The sequence below is a fragment of the Sus scrofa genome, chromosome 7 (genome assembly GCF_000003025.6).
Source record: "Sus scrofa isolate TJ Tabasco breed Duroc chromosome 7, Sscrofa11.1, whole genome shotgun sequence".
Taxonomy (NCBI): Eukaryota; Metazoa; Chordata; class Mammalia; order Artiodactyla; family Suidae; genus Sus; species Sus scrofa.
In genome coordinates, this window is record NC_010449.5 from 107,604,230 (window position 1) to 107,621,479 (window position 17,250).

Consider the following 17,250-nt stretch of genomic DNA (forward strand, 5'->3'; position numbering starts at 1 on the left):
CTCACTGTAAAAATGACATTTGTAAAAACCTGAAAGAGATGCTCTCTTCTTAGAAATAAAGTCAGATCCCCTGGGGCAACGGCTGGTCAAACTTTTTCTGCACAGGATAAGATAGAAAATATTTTTGGCTTTGCGAGCCATTGGTCTCTGTCACAGCTATGCACTTCGTGGCTGAAGCACAAAGGAAAGGCAGCCACAGACAAAATGAATGAGCATGACTATGTTCTGATACAACTTTATTTACTGCAACTGGCAGTGAACAGAATTTGTCCATCCAGTTGTTGTTTGTAGAAGTGAACCTAGGGAATTAGAATAGTGAGAGAAGACAGGGTTCTGTGTCCCACAAAAGGTCATTAATCAGAGCAATTAAGAGGCATAAAACTAAGAGACTGGGAAGAGGCGACCAGTGAGAGAATTGAAAAATGAGAAAATAACACTTGGAAGAGAAGAGCATAGTGTATTTCAAGGAAAAGGAAATGATCACTTATGTCGAAGGTGGCTGATAGGTCAAGAAAAATGAGAGCAGACACTGCATCATTGCAGCATGGCCAACATGTGTAGGACAACCCACATTCTAAGTGTGTAGTAAATGAGATGTGCTGTTAGAGCCCTTCTTCAAGACTGACATAGGTGTCCCTTAGTTATTTGGGATATCAGCTGCTCATGGCTTGAGGCTTCATCTCTTACTGGGAATTGCCCACATCTCTTCACATCCAAAGTTATGCCCCAAACCTCCCAATAGGCAGCCCACAGCACACTTCGTAACATAAAGGCTAGCCCCTTGCCTCAAGTTGGGATCATGATGAAAGTCCAACCCTATCTCAGAAATTTCCCATAGGATGGGCTGAGTCTCAATTTTACCCACATAGTAAGTCAGCTCCCCCCTCTGCCTAAACCTAACTTCCTCACTTTCTTATAGTCTTACCTCCTGGAGAATGCCTCATGAACCTTCTTCTGCATGGAACTCTCCATTTCAGTAGTCTTATAGCTGCATCTGTGGCATATGGAAGTTCCTGGGGCTAGGAGTCAAATTAGAGCTGTAGCTGCTGGCCTACACCACAGCCATCACTACCACTACATGGGATCTGAACTGCACCTGTGACCTACGCCGCAGTTTGTGGCCACGTCATATCATTAAACCACTGAGTGAGGCCAGAGATCAAACCTGCATCCTTGGAGTTACCATAGTGGTGCAACAGAAACAAATCCTACTAGGAACCATGAGGTTGTGGGTTTGATCCCTGGTCTTGCTCAGTGGGTTAAGGATCCGGCATTGCCCTGAGCTATGTGTGTAGGTTGCAGATGTGGCTCAGATCCAGCATTGCTGTGACTGTGGTGTAGGCTGGCAGCTATAGCTCCAATTCAACCCCTAGCCTAGGAACTTCCATATGCCACAAGTGTGGCCCTAAAAAGCAAACAAAAACAAAAACAAAAACAAAAACAAAAACAAAAACACAAAAGAAAAAACACCCTGCATCCTCAAAGACGTTCTGAAAAGTTCTCAACCTGCTGAGCCACAACAGGCACTCCTTAGTAGCTATTTCTATGGAACCCTATCTAAGACATAGGATTTACCCCTTGCCAACTGGGTTTTTGTCTACTATTCTGATGTAATTATTAATTGCACTGTTCTGACTCTCTAATGTGTCCCTATTTGAATACTAAACTCTGTGGTCCCCCTAGTCATAGGTGACATTCACAAAAGCAGTGAGGTGGCACAGTGGAGGCACCAGTCTGGTTGGGGTAAGGGGATTTGCGAGGTAGGAGGAATTAGAGGAGAGAAATTGTGCACAGAAGGTGTATGTAATTCTTAAAAAGAGTTTTTCTTTGTGTAGCAAAGTTGGAGGGAGAAGTCAAATCAAAGGAAGAATTTGCTTGTTTGTTGAGATGGAAGAACATATAGCATATGGTTGTGTTGATAGGAAAGATCCAGTAAAGAGGGAAAAATAAATGCTGTGGAAGAGAGAGTGGACATTCAGCTACCTTGAACAGGTAGTTATGATCAAATCCAATCCATAAGTGGAGGGATTGACTCAAGTTAGGTTCATGGTCAGTTCTTCATTATAATAAGGAGGAGGTGGTATACGGCCCCAATACGGGGAGGCAGGTAGATGTAAGAATATTGCTAGCATCTTTATTCTCACTGAAATAGAAAAAAGAATGATAGAGTTGTTTTTTTGCTTTTTTGTTTTTTTGCTTTGTTTTTTTTTTGTTTTTTTTTTGTTTTGTTTTTTGTTTTTATCTTTTTTCAGGGCTGCACCCACAGCCTTTGGAGATTCTCAGGCTATGGGTTGAATCGGAGCTATAGCTGTTGTGCCCTATGCAACAGCCACATCAAGGCCAGATTCGAGCCTCATCTGTGACCTACACCACAGCTCATGGCAACACCAGATTCTTAACCCGCTGAGAGAGGGCAGGGATCAAACCTGCATCCTCATAGATACTAGTCAGATTCTTTTTGTTTGTTTGTTTGTACTTAGAGTAGTCTTTAAAAGAGTGCCTGCTATTTGGTCCTTGGCCAGATATTAAGTGAGAATTCAAATAAGCTCTTACTGTGCACCAAAATCAAGTTGAATCCTAGGAGAGTGAGTTTTGGGTGGAGTAGAAAAGAATAGCTTTATTGCTTTGCCAGCGAAGGGGACACAGCAGGCACTTTCCCTCAAAAAAGGTATGTCCCAACTGGAGAAAGTTTGGGAGATTCTTGTAGTCAAGGGATCAGGGGCGGGGTAGTTGACAGGATGTGTACGGGGTCTGCATTCTTTCAGTTTAGAGATCATCTTGCCTCAGGGGGTCTTCGCTTGGGCTTCTGTGATTCAAGGTTATCAAACTGTGACTTAGTTTCTGGATTGAGGAATGTTTCATTAAATAGTTAACATAGTCCATTTGTTGAGGGTTTTAATCCTGTGGATGAGCTCAAAGATATCTTAAGGTGGATTCCTAGAGGAGGACCCTGCCCCCAGACTGCACCAAAGTTTCTTGACTGCTCCTCCCTTGTCTCTGCATCCCCTCCCTCTCCTGATTAACAACTGTTTGGACCTGCCCTTAGAAACTCAGGGAAACTTATGGAGGCTGAATGAGGTCTATTTCCTATAAACCAAAAATGGCAGACACAGAAAGGCTTTTGTGCCCAGGAGCCCCACAGGGTCCTACTAGGTTTCATTACTAATATTCTTAAAAGTGGTTCTGTGCCTTTTTAGAATAGTTTGTTTTGTTTATTTTTGTCTGTCTCGCTATCATTCTCTCAAATCAAGGTCTTTCCCGACCAGTAGGCAGAATAGTGCCACCACCTCCTCCCATTGCCTAAGGTGCCCACATCCTATTCCATGGAAGGTGTGGATGTGTTATGGTATGTGGCAAAAAGGGGATTAAGTCGACAGAATTAAGGTTGCTAATCAGCTGACTTTATAACAGGGAGACGATCCTGGGTTATCTGCCAGGGTGTGATGCAATAAAGTAGATTTTTAAAAGTAGAAGAGGAAAGAAGAAAATTAGAGAAGTGAAATTGTGAGGAATTGATCTTGCCGACTTTGAGGATAGAGAAAGGGGGTCATGAGCCAAAAAAGAAAGCAGAACCTCTAGAAATGTCAAAAGGCAAGGAGCACCATTCTCCCCTGAGCCTGCAGAGAGAAACACAGCTCTGCAGACACTTGATTTTAGCCTAGCAAGACTGTTTAGGACTGGCGACCTTCAGAACTTCAGGATAAATTGGTACTGTTTAAAGCTACCATGTTTGTGATGTTTGTGGTGATTTGTTACAGGAGCAACAGGAAATTAACACCTTGACTTCCTACTGCTGCTTGTCACATCTCTAGAATGCAGAGTAGGAGAGATTGACAGGGACAGAATGTGTTTATCTCTTGTTTTTCCTCTCATATCTAGTGAGTTTCCTGAGGATACCTTTCTCTTACCTACCAAAGGAAGTTCCCAAATCTCCAGGCTGGTATCCACAACTCTCAAGATTCTTGCCCAACCTGCTTTTCCCATGCGTGTTCCTGAGGTTTTATCTGTCTAAAATGTCTTCTCCCTTTCTCTCTCCCCTCACCCATCTCTTTTAAAAGTACATATTAAAAGACAGGTTTATGCTAAACTCTTCTAAATTTCTCCAATCTCCTCCTCTCACAGCATATTCCCACTAGTATAACAATCACTTACTAAATGAGTGTTGGATGAGTGAATGCCAAACTTCCTTGAAAATGTTTTAGATTTGTTTTTCCAAATCTTTCAAATCAGATGTTAGCAATTTCAAGGCTTTTTGATGTAAGCCTTGCAGGACTATCATAATGATTACTCATGGACTTTTCTAGTTTGTATTTGATCTAGAGGTCTAATAATACAAGGTGCTTCACGGCATCATCTGTTCTGAAGGTGCTTGATTTAGTCTTGATTCAGTACCTTAAAGGCTTGGATATTATTTACTTTAACAGACTCACAAATAAAAATTAACATGGCAAAAAGAAAGCCAGTATAAGGATACGCTTGAAATAAAATCCCCGATTAAATTCCACAGCCATTAGAGTGACAGTGGTGGGGGTGAGAGTGGCTGAGAAAATGAATTAAATAATTAAAGTAAGCAAAATGTTGGGATTAATCTCTATGGAGGCCCATTTTGTCATGGTAGCAACTAAAATGACTGTCTTTCCCTCCCTGTTAGTAAAACTATACCTCCCAGGATGCTTAATAGAAATTAAATTATCATGACTGAGTTTGAATTTGTAGACATTTCCTTTCGGTGCTGCTAATAAACTGAGATGTTAATTTGTGTACTTCAATATATTTAGCTTAAGTGTGAGATGATGTAGAATTTCCTGGATTTGGACATCTGAGAGGAGGCATAATTTAGAGTAAATCGAATCACAGGACAGTTTAAAAGATTGGCTAGGTTTACTGCTCAGGGAGCTGAGATTATGCTGCTAATGGCAGATGCCGTGCTGCGTATTCATCACACCCCTTTGCTTGGGGCACTGGCCCACCTACCTTGTCATACTACTGGGAAGAGGCAGTAGCTATCCATCATTTCCATAATTAGTTGGTAATTAGGGAAGCCATAGGAGAAATACATTGTTTCATTCCAGGAGCAGATAACAGAGACTTCTGATACAAATGGCAACTGAGAAGTGGTTACTCTCCTTCCTCATCAGGGCTTATCTTCTGGAAGCCCCCTTCATTTGACCTTTCTGTATTTTGATGTAATATCCTAGCAGTGCTAATGAGTAAGTGAACATTAGAGCTCAGCCTTTTCTTGGCCAAAACGTTCCCTGAGAAATGTAGACAACTTAAACGCTTCAAGTCATCATTGTCATAACTTCATCATCATCATCATCATTGCCATCTTTGTGATTTACTGAGTACTTTGCTATGTGCCAGGAACTTTTCTTAAAGTTAGCTGAAGTCTGAACGATTTATAAGGCCAAGAATAAATATTGTCAAGAAGCATATATTGAGCTGTAAAGAGGACCATCTGACCAACCAGGTAGGTAACAGGCTCAGGACATACCTACCTAGGTTAGATCATGACTTTACCTCTTATTAGCAGTTTAAATTGGGAAATCCCTTAATTCTCAGTGACTCAAGTTTCTCAGGGGTACCATAGAAGGAGAAATGGAGCCTACACAATAGGCTTAATGTACCATTAGAAGAAGAATTAAAGGAGTTCCCTTGTGGTACAGTAGGTTAAGGATCAAGTGTTGCTGCAGTGGCTCAGGTCACTGCTGTGGCACAGGTTCAATGTCTGGCCTAGGAACTTCCATGTGCTGGGGGCATAGCAAAGGAGAAGGAGAAGAAGAATTAAATATTTAATTGTTTTAATAAGTTCTAGATGATTTTCTTTTCTTCTTTCTTTTAGGGCCACACCCGTGGCATGCAGAAGTTCCTAGGCTGGGTGGAATTGGAGCTGCAGCTGCTGCCCTACTCCACAGCAGCAGTAAGGCAGGATCCAAGCCACACCTGTGACCTACACCACAGTTCACAGCAATGCCAGATCCTTAACCCACTAAGCAAAGTCAGGGATAAAACTCCCATTCTCATGGATCCTCGTTGGGTTTGTTACCCTGAGCCATGACAAGGACTCCTCTAGATGATTTTCTTAGTGTTATGGGCAGGGACAAAGTCTCATTCACTTTTGTGTCTCTAAGGCCTAACAAATTCTTTACATTATAAGAGATACTCGTCACTTTTAAATGGAAGGAAGAAATAACACGTAAATGCTAAATAGATATTAGTGATTAGTCTGGCTGACAGAATAATAACCCTCCAAAGTTATCCACATCCTAATCCCTGGAAATTGTGACTATGTCACCTTGCATGGCAGAAGGGACTTTGTAGATAAGAGCAGGTTAAGAAATTTGTGACGAGATCTTAGATTATTCAGGTGGATCAGTGTAATCACAAGGGCCTTTATAAGAGGGAGGCAAGAAGATCACAAAGAAGAGAGATGTGAGGACAGAATCGGAGGTAGGAATTATGAACTCTGGAGATAAATGAAGGTCTCCATGAACCAAGGAATGTGAGCAACCTCCAGATGCTGGAAAAGGTAGAAAATGGATTTTTCCCTAGAGCCTCCAGAAGGAGTCCAGTCTTGGGAGTTCCAATCGTGGCGCAGTGGTTAATGAATCCGACTAGGAACCATGAGGTTGCAGGTTCAGTCCCTGCCCTTGCTCAGTGGGTTGACAATCCAGGGTTGCCGTGAGCTGTGGTGTAGGTTGCAGACGCAGCTCAGATCCCGCGTTGCTGTGGCTCTGGTGTAGGCCGGCGGCTACAGCTCCAATTTGACCCCTAGCCTGGGAACCTCCATATGCCGCAGGAGCGGCCCAAAGAGATAGCAAAAAGACAAAAAAAAAAAAAAAAAAAAAAAAAAAAGGAGTCCAGTCCTGCCAACATGGTGATTTCAGAATTTCTGACCTCTAGAATAGTACAATAATAAATTTGTGTGGTTTTAAGCCATGAACTTTATGGTAATTTATTATAACGACAATAAGGAAATTAGTACAATTAGTACAATTAGATTTTAGGTGTCATGTGAAGACAAGGATTGAAGGACCACTCATCTCTTTGTGGATAACGTCAATCTCTCATGCCTCCTCTGGCCCAGCTCACTGCAAGTAGAGCCACTCATGAAAATCTTTTTATTTGAACACTATTTTTTGGGGGGGGGAGTGGTCTGGGAGTTAATATGTGGTATTGCATCTTGCCTTTTTGATAGCTGTTTATATTCACATGATCTTACTTCTTTAGTGATTTATGATGATATGTGAATTTGAGTCCTTTGTATTCCTCAGAGAGAATGTTCATTTTGAGAACAAAGGTGCTAAGATAAAGGTGGGTGTGGATAGTTGGGCAGTCCTCCAGAAACTAGGTTGAGGAGAGAAATCCCAGGGAAGGAGATTGGTGTGCATGCAAAAAGGGGAATCTACAGAATAGCTTCGCTTAGCTGGTAACAGGGTCTGTTTATGAGCATGCTACAATTAGCAGGTATTTGATCACTGGGTTCTATCATCTACCAATATGATTTGGAAACTGGCATGTGCCTGGTTGGCAGAAGGCCAAACTGAATTGAAAACGTTACCTAAAAATCATCCCTCAGGAAAGTTTTGTTTTTGTGGTTTTTTGTTTTTGTTTTTTACTGTGGGGACAAATCTCGCATCTGAGTCTCCATGAAGCTTTAGAATGAATCACTGAAGAATGTTATGTGGCTTGTTTGAGCACAGACCTAACACACATCAGACTTCTGTTTGACTTTGAGCATCTCTCCTTGCTCATGGATATGGTTCCTAGGACCAAGGACAGCAGGATAAAGGTCATCTGTGTTCCCTGAGAGTTCAATTCCTTTGCATGCTCTGCCCCCTCCACACACTATGACAACAACCAAGACTTCAAACAGTCCCAGGACTTTGCCACTGTTTGAGTCTGCAGACTTCTCTACCTTGTCCACACCAACAGAAGCGACTGCTTCACAATACGGTGGGAACAGGATCCATCGCAAATGGCAACTCTTGCCATTTTGCTGCCCTTAGAACATTGAAAGTCCAAAAGAAAGAGTTAAACTCTACAATATAATGATCATTCTTGTTTAAAGTCAGGGAAACTGAGGCTTAAAGACATTAAGTTCATTGTTTGAAAACCCAGAGCTTCTGAGTGTTAAGTCAGGATTCCAACTCCCACTGGTCTGATTCCTGATCTTAGCCTGATAGCCCAGTCTCCATAATTTGCTTGTCTGATGGCACTTAATGGAGAAGGAACTGGACCAGGATGATGATAGCAATGGTGAGAGAAGGGGGGGGTTCGAAGGACACCCCATGGAACTCTCTGGATTTGCTATTCTGGCGTTACAGCATATGGAGGTCCAGCTAGGGTCCAATCGAGCTGTAGCCACCAGCCTACGCCAGAGCACAGCCGGGATCGAGCTGCGTCTTCACTACACACAGTCACGCAATGCGGATCTTACCACTGAGCAAGGCAGGACCGAACCGCCTCATGGTTCCTAGTCAGATTCGTTAACCACTGCGCCACGATGGGAACGCCTACCTTTTTTTTTTAAGTGACAAGAAATTCAGACTTTATCTTTGGTGCTCATGAAAGGTGAAAATCCACTGGCATATGGGCCACAGTGCAAGAAGGGCTATGTCAATAACCCAAATGTCCATCGACAGATGATTGGATTCAGAAGATGTGGTATATATACAGAATGGAATACTACTCAGCCATAAAAAAGAATGACATAATGCCATTTGCAGCAACATGGATGGAACTAGAGCATCTCATCCTGAGTGAAATGAGCCAGAAAGACAAAGACAAATACCATATGATATCACTTATAACTGGAATCTAATATCCAGCACAAATGAACATCTCCTCAGAAAAGAAAATCATGGACTTGGAGAAGAGACTTGTGGCTGCCTGATGGGAGGGGGAGGAAGTGGGAGGGATCGGGAGCTTGGGCTTATCAGACACAACTGAGAATAGATTTACAAGGAGATCCTGCTGAATAGCATTGGGAACTTTGTCTAGATACTCATGTTGCAGCAGAAGAAAGGGTGGGGGAAAAAAATGTAATTGTAATGTATACATGTAAGGATAACCTGACCCCCTTGCTGTACAGTGGGAAAATAAAAAAATTATAAAAAAAAAAAGGACTATGTCATTTACAGACTGGGACCCACCTGCCTCTAGCCAAGTGGAATTAAAAAGCAAAACGAAACAAAAAACAGACTTTCAAAAGAAAAACATATCAAACATGCTCAGACCAGACCAAGGCTGTGTTAGCAGAGTGGTCTGTTTACTAAAGGAATAAAAGAGCTCAAAATCCCAAAACACAAGCTGAATTAAGTGCTATAGTTGGGGAATAGTGCATTTGGTATGGAAGGTAAAACAACCAGCTTCAGGCTCAGAGCTAGATTTCAATGCAGCTTTGTTCCTCTGTTGCTTTGTGACTTGAAACTAGTTATTTATCTTATCTTTGCCTCAGTTTCCTCATCTGCAAGAGGAGGATCACAGTGCATACCCTTCAGTTTTACTGTGAGGAATAAAAGGAAAGCACGGGGGTTAGGCACTTTAGAACAGAGTCCAGCACAGAGTAAGATTGAAGGAAATGGCACCTAATAATGCCATTTGCAAACCTGGATGCAGGGTTCTGGAAGGGGCTGCAGCCACAGTCAGCCTTCAGCGAATAGTCCTTTGCCTCCAGCTGCCTTGTCTGGTCTCCCTTTGGTGCTTAGAACTGTGTGGGAAGCTCAACCTTCACTTCCTTTTCTACAATCTTGCAAAAGTCTGGAGGACCTCAGAGGGAGTGTCAATTTTACACATTTTGAAACTCTAGATTCACTTAAAAATAACTGAAAACCAGGAGAAGTCACATAAATGTGTAAGCTGCAAACCCCAGTCCGTCTGTCTACAGTGGAATAAATGGGAGCTGATCGATGCCACCTTAATTGTGTTTCTGGGGTCCCTGGGCTCTGAAAACACAGCTCATAAATGGAAAGCTGAAAATGTTACATCTGGTATTTTCCCCCCAATATCTCACCTTACTTCTTTGAAAAGATTATATCTAATTTTAAGACATAAATAACTTGGACAGGAACTAAAATGCATTTTACAGTGCAGTAGTGAAAAAAATAATGAACTTAGCTTGGTCCCAATACACCTAAGGCTTCCTGCATGCATTATGTCAAACTCATAAAGTATCGTATTTATGGCACGCTACAACAGTCAGCTCCCAGAATCAGAATTAGGGGTACCACCTGTGCTTCAGAGGGGCACAGTTCAATATGAAGGCAAAGATATAAAAACTCAATGGCATTCATTTTATAAATCACGTATGTATGTGTCTGTGTCTACATATGTATATATGTGTGTAAATACGTATGTATTTAAAATAAGAGGTTTTACTTTCTTAGGAGACAATTACTTCTAATAATATTTTCATGAATCGTAGTGATTTTTTTTTTCTTTTTGGGGGGGTGGCCGCATCCGTGGCATATGGAAGTTCCCAGGCTAGGGGCAGAATCGGAGCTGTAGCCACTGGCCTATGCCACAGCCACAGCAACAAGGGATCCAAGCAGCCTCTGAGACCTATTCAGCAGCTCACGGCAACACCGGATCCTTAACCCACTGAGTGAGGCCATGGATTGAACCTGTTTTTTCATGGATGCCAGTCAGTTTCATCTCTGCTGAGTCATGATGGGAACGCCCATAATTAATTATTGATGCCTTATTTACACGTCCAGAGAAATAAGAGGTTCTCTTCTAATTTGTCTCATCAGTAATAACTTATAATGTTCAATTGAAGACATATCAACATAGACTAATTTTTTAACTTTATAAACTTAGTCATATTAAGCCAATTTCTTTCTTTTTAAAAATGTTTTATCGCCTATTTTGTCAGTATATATGTATATATACATATACATTTCCAAGAGCTAAAGAAAACAATGTAATGAAAAGACAATAATTAAGGAAAAGTGAGAAAGGGTGGACCCTGTGTCTGACAAGCAACTTAGTGTGTCTCTACATTTCTCAATATGACTGCTTAATTCAGTTTAAAATGTTTTTCAAAAGAGTTCTTGTATGATATGAAAAACACTGCTACTCTGTCCAAAATCTTTATTTCAGTAACTTGATATTGGTGCTACTCTCTTTTAAGATAAATAGTGAAGTAGATGAAGACTAACACTTAAATAAAGTAATGAATTCTCAGCCATCTTGAGAAACAAATGCTGTGAAGAGTTCAGAAGATAGTTGAGATTAGACCAAATTTGGCTATTTAAGATGAATTACTTACCTAGATAGAGTAACTAGATAGAAATTAAAATTTCACGGACTACTGTAGTTATTCTTATACTGATGGCTATACCACTAAATGAGAAAAAATCAGACAATAATTCAAGCCAATAAACATTTATTGACCATCTGCTATGTACCAGGTGTGAGGAATACACTGAGAATCAATAGATATGGCACAATCAAGAAAGAAAAAAGAGATCTTGGTGATCGATGTTAAAAATAGGATAATATATTTGGTCTGAGGTATTCCGGCTACCCCCAATTTTAACTTTCATAGAAATCTATAGTAAGATTGCTTTTCTTGCAGTCTTCTAATTTAGTAGATAAAAGAAGGCATGTTGTTTTTTTTTTTTTAAAAATCAGCCAACAAGGCAAATAGTATCTTTCAAATGAGTGTCTGCTAATAAGAACTGAAAAAGTACCTGGTTAGGGGCAAAGAATGGAATAAAAATTTGGCCCAGCACAAAAATAATAAGCTTCAGGATTCCGATAAAGCCATATATATAATATTTCACTTAAATTTGGTGGGAATGTGATTTCAAAATGTTAAGTGATTGGGCTTAAGCAAGTAGTCATATCCAGTGGGAAAATTCCTTTCTTTCATACAATCACATTTTTTCCCCAAGTGGATTATAGCTAATTTTCAGAGTAGTTTCTAACCCCCACTCCTCAGAGTTATCAAAGCAGATGAATTATATTTCCTTGATGTCTGCTGTTAACAGATTGTCCAGCGATAGGATTGCAGTATCATTTTTCACCAGACATGAAAAATATTCTTGCAAGCTGGATTAAAAATCCAGATAAAATAATAATATTAATACTATCTCTGCATCATGTTACTTCCCATGCTGCTATATTTGTTATCTAGTTCCAGTGACAGCAACCACAGATGAAATGCACTTGAAATGAATAACATGTGTAGCATGTTTATTCCATGCAAAGTGGACCAGAAGCACTGGAATTTATTGCTATGACTTTAATAGAGAATTCTTTACATAATGTTACGTGAAGTGGCAGAGCTAGAATATACAGTAATTGGAAGAAGGATATATGGAAAAATAAACTCTCCTGATGTTATATATTAGATTCCACAGTGGCTTGGGGGCATGTCTGATGATCTTAATTCATTTAATGTGCTGGTATGATCCCTCTCTTAGGCTTACATCTTCTCAATGTACATAAGGCTCCACTACTGGCTCAGACATTAAAAAGAAGCCTTGTAAAATGTTTCTTACAAAAATAAATAACTTGAGTATCCAGATATGTAAGAGCTTAATTCTCAAGATCCGGCATGTTTAAAATTCACATTCTTTGGGCTTTCAACCTGAAGTAGAGAAGAAAACCTTCTTTTAAAGTTGAGATTTCTAAATATATAACCAAGGAGTAGAGCATAACTGCTCTCCTTTGTCTGCTGATCATGTCCTCTTGCACTAACTTAGTGCAAGTTAACAAGGTGAGTCGAAACAACAGCCGTTCAAATTATGGCATACCTCAGAAATATTGCCTGTGGGTTCCAGATGACCACAATAAGGTGAATAACACAATAAAGTGAGTTATACAAAAGTTTTGGTTTCCTGTGCATACAAATTATGTTTATACTATACTGTAGCCTATTAAGTGTGCAATAGCATTGTGTCTAAAAAAACCAAAGTACTATCTTAATGAAAAAATACTTTGTTGGAATTCCCATTGTGGCTCAGTGGGTTAAAAACTCAATTAGTATCTATGAGGATGTGGGTTTGATCCCTAGCCACATTCAATGGGTTAAGGATATGGCATTGCCTCAAGCTGTCTTGTAGGTTGCTGTGGCTGTGGTGTGGCTGTGGTGGAGGCCAGCAGCTACAGCTCTGTTTTGACCCCTAGCCTGGGAGATTCTATATTCCACATGTTTGGCTCTAAAAAAAAAGAAAAAAGAATCTTAAAAAATACTTTGTTGCTAAAAAGTGCTAACTATCCTTTGAACCTCCAGTGAGTTGTAGTCTTTTTGCTGGTGGAGGGTCTTGCCTTCACCCTGATGGCTGCTGATTGATCAGGGTGGTGTTTGTTGAAGGATGGGGTGACTTAGTCAATTTCTTAAAATAAGACAACAAGGAAGCGTGCCACATAAACTGATTCTTCCTTTCAGGAATAATTTCCCAGTAGCATGCAATGCTCTTGGATGGCATTTTACCCATAGTAAAATGTCTTTCAAAATTGGAGTCAATCCTTTCAAACCCTCCTGCTGGTTTATCAATTAAATTTATGTAATATTCTAAATCCCTGTTATCAGTTCAACAATCTTCACAGCATCTTCACCAGGAGCAGATTCAATTCGAAATCACTTTCTGTTCTCATCCAAAGAACTATCTCCTTGTCTATTTAAACTTTGCCATGAGATTGCAGCAGTTCAGTCCCATCTGCAGGCTCCACTTCTATTTGTCTTGCTCCTTCTACAACATCTGCAGTTACTTCCTTCAATGACGTCCTGAACCCCTCAAAGTCACCTATGAAAGTTTTGGTCATCTTCTTCCAAACTTCTGTTAATCTTCATATGTTGACCTTTTCCCATGAATGAATGAAGAGTATTCCCGTGAATGCTCTTAGTGACATCCAAATGGTGAATCCTTTCCAGGAGATATCTAATTTAGTTTGCCCAGGTCCATCAGACAAATCACTATTATGGCAGCTATAGCATTACAAAATAAAATACATATATCTATAAATAAATAATATATATATATATATATATATATATATATATATTTCTTAAAAAATAGGACTTGAAAATCAAAATGACTCCTTGACCAAGGGCTACAGAATAGATGTGGGGGTCAGCTGACATGAAAACAACATTCATCTCATTGTACCTCTCCATCAGAGCTCTTGGGTGACCAAGTGCATTGTCAATGAGTGGTAATATTTTGAGAGGAATCTTTTTTTTTTTTTTTTTTTGAGCAGTAGGTTTCAATAGTGGGCTTACAATACTCACTCATCCATGTTGTAAAGAGATGTGCTTTCATACAGAGTTTCCATTTATAGAGCACAGACAGAGTTTATTTAACATAATTCTTAAGGACGCTACAATGTTCAAAATGGTGAAAGAACATCAACTTCAAGTCACCAGGTACACTAGCCCCTAATAAGAGAGTTGGCCTGTCCTCTGAAGCTTTGAGGTCAGGCATTATCTTCTCCTCTCCAGCTGTGATGGCTGTAGATGGCATCTTCTTCCTCATAAGGCTATTTTGTCTACATTGAAAATCCATTTTTTTTTTTTTTTGATGTAGCCACCTTCATTGTTTATCTTAGCTAGATCTTCTGGATAACTTGCTACAGCTTCTACATCAATACTTGCTGCTTCACCTTGTACTGTTATGTTGCGGAGATGACTTCTTTCTTTCAATCTCATGAGCCATCCTCTGTTAGCTTCAAACCCAGTTCTGCAGCTTCCTCCCCTCTGTCAGTCTTCATACAATTGAAAAGTTAGGATCTTTCTCTGGATTAGGCTTTAGTTTAAGGGAATGCCGTGCCTGGCTTGATTTCAATCCAGGCCGCAAAACTTTCTCCAGATCAGCAACAAGGCTATTTCACTTTCTTAACATTCATGTGTTCATTGGGGCAGCACTTCTACTTCCTTCAAGAACTTTTCTTTGCATTCACAACCTGGCTAATTATTTGGTGCAAGAGGCCTATCTTTCAGCCTATTTTTGGCATTGGACATCCCGTCCTCACTGAGCTTAATCATTTCTAGCCTTTGATTTAAAGTAAGAGACATGAGACTCTTTTTTTTCACTTGAACACTTGGAGAATTGCTAATTGGCCTTATTTCAATATTGTTTGTGTCAGAAAAAAGAGAGGCTCAAGGAGAGGGAGAGAGATTGGAGGAATGGCTGATTGGTGAAGCAGTCAGAACAAACACAACATTTATCAATTAAGTGTGTGGTCTTTTATGCCTGTGGTTTGTGGCATCCCCCCCTCCCCAAATTACAACAGTAACATAAAAGACTCTGATCACAGATCACCATAGCAAATATAATCATAATAATGAAAAAGTTTGAAATATTGCAAGAATCACCAAAATGTAACACAGAAACATGAAGTGAGCAAATGCTATTGGAAAAACTGGTGCATACACAATGATGCCACAAACTTTTGATTTGCTAAAAAAAAATGCATTATCTGCAAAGTGCAATAAAAAGAAGCACAATTAAATGAGGTCTTCCTATAAACATAATTTCTAGATATTTGAAATGATTCTGATCTAAGACAGGTCCATAGTTTCAGAGTAAATGTTTTCTGCTGCTTTCTCCAATTCCAATTTGGAAGTAGTGTTTCTATGACTTCAGAAAAAGCACCAGAAAAGACAAAAATGCCATTTCAAGATTGGATTATTTCCTAACATATCACTGTTTGTTCCCTTGCAACTTTTCACTTTCCTGAGTGGACCAAATTAATGCTACTAATAAACCAGTCTAGACGATACTCTGAATTGAAAAGAAAAAAAAATCCATATTCCTTTCTCAGAGTTTAAACTTTTGTTTCTAGATTTAGGGCTTATATTGCCAGTGTTTTACTCTGAATAAATAAACCGTTTGAGAAGTTTCTTTTGGGGTGTCAGACAAAAGAATGCCTTTATTTGATATTTGTACCTCCATTGGCTCTGGACAAAACTAAGAAGCAAACACAATCTTGCTGTCCATCCATCCTAAAGTGTCCTCTAAATGTTTGTTTGTTTGTTTATGGCTACACCTGTGGCATATGGAAGTTGCAATCAGAGCTCCAGCTGCAGGCCTAGCCACAGCCACAAAATGCCAGATCAGAGCCACATCTTCAACTCACATACAGCAATGCCAGATTTGATCAAGGCCAGGGATCAAACCCAAATACTCACAGATGCTACGTCAGGTTCTTAACCCGATGAGCCACGACAGGAACTCCTGGTCGTCTCTTCTTGCCGCGTCCCTCAAAGTGAATCACATTTTCTTACTTGTATCCTTTCTCTTTCTTCCTTCCCAAACTTGTTGTCAGGTAATATAACCTTGAAGTCATTTGAAACCACAGAACTTATTTTAATGCCATGTAGGCCATAATCAACTTGTTAAAATTAACCGTGTTGATGGACTGCATTAGAAACTAATTAAACAATAGTTTATCCTATCTGGATAAACAGTATGTGTGTGTCAATATATTTCTGGGCTAGGAATTTTAAAAAAGAGAGAGAGAACAAATTTTGAATGATCAAAAGTTAACGAAACTCCCAGAACATGTGAGATGATTGTCCAGATAATTATAAAGAAGACCACTGTATTTTCAGATCAACAGATTTTAAATATCAGTGACTGACTCCATCAAAATGTGGATTCAATCTGGCAGTTTCTCTTTTGGATGAAAGTGGCCAGTTTGATATGTTTGTAAAGGTCATTCTGTGTGTTTTTATATCTGTCATACATATGTAGAGCATGTTCTCGGGTTTACACTTGCCCTTTAACTCCCAGATCAGGAAATCTGCTGCCAGGAAAGACTTGTAAAATGTTTATGACATTTAAATCATGTATAAGATTTCTTACTCAGGAAGAGTATGCTATAAAATTTGCATATGGTGTGCAACATTTAGACTCAAAGTCCTATACCTGGAGTTTTGCAACCTTGGTTGTATAGCTGCTTCAGCCTCTGTTTGATTATATTTTCAACATTTCTTTTTGCTCTTAAACATCACATTGGTTGGGTTACTTTTGCTCTCTGTTATTGACTAAGTAAATTATCAATTAAATCAGCATCTCATCTTGTTCAAGTGAATCTTGGCATAATTGCATAGAGGCTTTTTTTTTAAACCATGCAATAGTTTTCGCTTGTCTTGATTGGATCTGCAAACTTAGCTTCCAGAAGAAACTATATGAAATATCAAGTGGACAAGGTCACATTGAGTGCATGAGTGTCACCCATCACACATGTAATTCCTGGAGATCAAGTTTTGATTCCTGATTGCTACCAGCATTCATG